This window comes from Oncorhynchus masou, unplaced genomic scaffold (genome assembly GCF_036934945.1).
Source record: "Oncorhynchus masou masou isolate Uvic2021 unplaced genomic scaffold, UVic_Omas_1.1 unplaced_scaffold_1040, whole genome shotgun sequence".
Taxonomy (NCBI): domain Eukaryota; kingdom Metazoa; phylum Chordata; class Actinopteri; order Salmoniformes; family Salmonidae; genus Oncorhynchus; species Oncorhynchus masou.
Genome location: NW_027000101.1, coordinates 33,149 through 37,280, shown reverse-complemented (window position 1 = coordinate 37,280; position 4,132 = coordinate 33,149).

The window sequence follows — 4,132 nt, the reverse complement described above, 5'->3', positions numbered from 1 at the left end:
CCCCTTCAGAGGACACTACCTTTCCCCTTTCAGAGGACACTACCTTTCCCCTTCAGAGGACACTACGTTTCCCCTTCAGAGGACACTACCTTTCCCCTTCAGAGGACACTACCTTTCCCCTTCAGAGTGGACTACCTTTCCCCTTCAGAGTGGACTACCTTTCCCCTTCAGAGGACACTACCTTTCCCCTTCAGAGGACACTACCTTCCCCCTTCAGAGGACACTACCTTTCCCCTTCAGAGGACACTACCTTTCCCCTTCAGAGGACACTACCTTTCCCCTTCAGAGTGGACTACCTTCCCCCTTCAGAGTGGACTACCTTTCCCCTTCAGAGTGGATTACCTTTCCCCTTCAGAGTGGACTACCTTTCCCCTTCAGAGGACACTACCTTTCCCCTTCAGAGGACACTACCTTTCCCCTTCAGAGTGGACTACCTTTCCCCTTCAGAGGGCACTACCTTTCCCCTTCAGAGGACACTACCTTTCCCCTTCAGAGGGCACTACCTTTCCCCTTCAGAGTGGACTACCTTTCCCCTTCAGAGTGGACTACCTTTCCCCTTCAGAGGGCACTACCTTTCCCCTTCAGAGGGCACTACCTTTCCCCTTCAGAGGACACTACCTTTCCCCTTCAGAGTGGACTACCTTTCCCCTTCAGAGGACACTACCTTTCCCCTTCAGAGTGGACTACCTTGCCCCTTCAGAGTGGACTACCTTTCCCCTTCAGAGGGCACTACCTTTCCCCTTCAGAGTGGACTACCTTTCCCCTTCAGAGGACACTACCTTCCCCCTTCAGAGTGGACTACCTTTCCCCTTCAGAGGATACTAACTGTCCCCTTCAGAGTGGACTACCTTCCCCCTTCAGAGGACACTACTTTCCTCCTTCAGAGGGCACTACCTTTCCCCTTCAGAGGACACTAACTTTCCCCTTCAGAGTGGACTACCTTTCCCCTTCAGAGGACACTAACTTCCCCCTTCAGAGGACACTACCTTTCCCCTTCAGAGGACACTACCTTTCCCCTTCAGAGGACACTACCTTTCCCCTTCAGAGGGCACTACCTTTCCCCTTCAGAGGGCACTACATTTCCCCTTCAGAGGACACTACCTTTCCCCTTCAGAGTGGACTACCTTTCCCCTTCAGAGGACACTACCTTTCCCCTTCAGAGGACACTACCTTCCTCCTTCAGAGGGCACTACCTTTCCCCTTCGGAGGACACTAACTTCCCCCTTCAGAGGACACTACCTTCCTCCTTCAGAGGGCACTACCTTCCTCCTTCAGAGGGCACTACCTTTCCCCTTCAGAGGACACTACCTTTCCCCTTCAGAGGACACTACGTTTCCCCTTCAGAGGACACTACCTTTCCCCTTCAGAGTGGACTACCTTTCCCCTTCAGAGTGGACTACCTTTCCCCTTCAGAGTGGACTACCTTTCCCCTTCAGAGGGCACTACCTTTCCCCTTCAGAGGGCACTACCTTTCCCCTTTAGAGTGGACTACCTTTCCCCTTCAGAGGGCACTACCTTTCCCCTTCAGAGGGCACTACCTTTCCCCTTCAGAGGACACTACCTTTCCCCTTCAGAGGGCACTACCTTTCCCCTTTAGATTGGACTACCTTTCCCCTTCAGAGTGGACTACCTTTCCCCTTCAGAGTGGACTACCTTTCCCCTTCAGAGTGGACTACCTTTCCCCTTCAGAGTGGACTACCTTTCCCCTTCAGAGGGCACTACCTTTCCCCTTCAGAGGGCACTACCTTTCCCCTTCAGAGTGGACTACCTTTCCCCTTCAGAGTGGACTACCTTTCCCCTTCAGAGTGGACTACCTTTCCCCTTCAGAGTGGACTACCTTTCCCCTTCAGAGGGCACTACCTTTCCCCTTCAGAGGGCACTACCTTTCCCCTTCAGAGTGGACTACCTTCCCCCTTCAGAGGACACTACCTTTCCCCTTCAGAGGACACTACCTTTCCCCTTCAGAGGGCACTACCTTCCCCCTTCAGAGGACACTACCTTTCCCCTTCAGAGGGCACTACCTTTCCCCTTCAGAGTGGACTACCTTTCCCCTTCAGAGGACACTACCTTTCCCCTTTAGAGTGGACTACCTTTCCCCTTCAGAGGACACTACCTTTCCCCTTCAGAGGGCACTACCTTTCCCCTTCAGAGGACACTACCTTTCCCCTTCAGAGGACACTACCTTTCCCCTTCAGTGGACACTACCTTCCCCTTCAGAGGACACTACCTTCCCCCTTCAGAGGGCACTACCTTTCCCCTTCAGAGGACACTACCTTTCCCCTTCAGAGGACACTACCTTTCCCCTTCAGAGGACACTACCTTTCCCCTTCAGAGTGGACTACCTTCCCCCTTCAGAGTGGACTACCTTTCCCCTTCAGAGTGGATTACCTTTCCCCTTCAGAGTGGACTACCTTTCCCCTTCAGAGGACACTACCTTTCCCCTTCAGAGGACACTACCTTTCCCCTTCAGAGTGGACTACCTTTCCCCTTCAGAGGACACTACCTTTCCCCTTCAGAGGACACTACCTTTCCCCTTCAGAGTGGACTACCTTTCCCCTTCAGAGGACACTACCTTTCCCCTTCAGAGGACACTACCTTTCCCCTTCAGAGGACACTACCTTTCCCCTTCAGAGGACACTACCTTTCCCCTTCAGAGGACACTACCTTTCCCCTTTAGAGGGCACTACCTTTCCCCTTCAGAGGACACTACCTTTCCCCTTCAGAGGACACTACCTTTCCCCTTCAGAGGACACTACCTTCCCCTTCAGAGGACACTACCTTCCCCCTTCAGAGTGGACTACCTTTCCCCTTCAGAGTGGACTACCTTCCCCCTTCAGAGTGGACTACCTTTCCCCTTCAGAGTGGACTACCTTTCCCCTTCAGAGGGCACTACCTTTCCCCTTCAGAGGACACTACCTTTCCCCTTCAGAGTGGACTACCTTTCCCCTTCAGAGGACACTACCTTTCCCCTTCAGAGTGGACTACCTTTCCCCTTCAGAGTGGACTACCTTTCCCCTTCAGAGGACACTACCTTTCCCCTTCAGAGTGGACTACCTTTCCCCTTCAGAGGACACTACCTTTCCCCTTCAGAGGGCACTACCTTTCCCCTTCAGAGGACACTACCTTTCCCCTTCAGAGGGCACTACCTTTCCCCTTCAGAGGACACTACCTTTCCCCTTCAGAGGACACTACCTTTCCCCTTCAGAGGGCACTACCTTTCCCCTTCAGAGGACACTACCTTTCCCCTTCAGAGGACACTACCTTTCCCCTTCAGAGTGGACTACCTTTCCCCTTCAGAGTGGACTACCTTTCCCCTTCAGAGTGGACTACCTTTCCCCTTCAGAGTGGACTACCTTTCCCCTTCAGAGTGGACTACCTTTCCCCTTCAGAGTGGACTACCTTTCCCCTTCAGAGGACACTACCTTTCCCCTTCAGAGGACACTACCTTTCCCCTTCAGAGTGGACTACCTTTCCCCTTCAGAGGACACTACCTTTTCCCTTCAGAGGGCACTACATTGCCCTTCACTACATCTGACCAGGACTCATAGGGAATATGGCACTATTTGGGATGCAGACATTAAAACCTCTTACATCTATGGTGGCGCTATTTCATTTTTGGATGAAAAACGTTCCCGTTTTAAACAAGATATTTTGTCACAAAAAGATGCTCGACTATGCATATAATTGCTACTGTTCGAAAGAAAACACTCTGACGTGTCCAGAAATACAAATATCTTCTCTGTGCGTGCCCTTTAACGTGAGCTTCAGGCAAAACCAAGATGAGATGGCATCCAGGAAATGACAAGGATTTTTGAGGCTCTGTTTGTCATGATCTCCTTATATGGCTGGGAACGCAAGAGGAATGAGTCTGCCCTTTCTGTCGTTTCCCCAAGGTGTCTGCAGCATTGTGACGTATTTGTAGGCAGATCATTGGAAGATTGACCATAAGAGACCACATTTACCACGTGTCCGCCCGGTGTCCTGCGCCGAAATTGGTGCGCAAAAGTCACCTGCCAGTATTTTTCCATGGGACACAGAGAGGGAAGCAAGCTTCCACGAACTGCATGTCAATGAAGAGATATGTGAAAAAACACCTTGAGGATTGATTCCAAACAACGTTTGCCATGTTTCG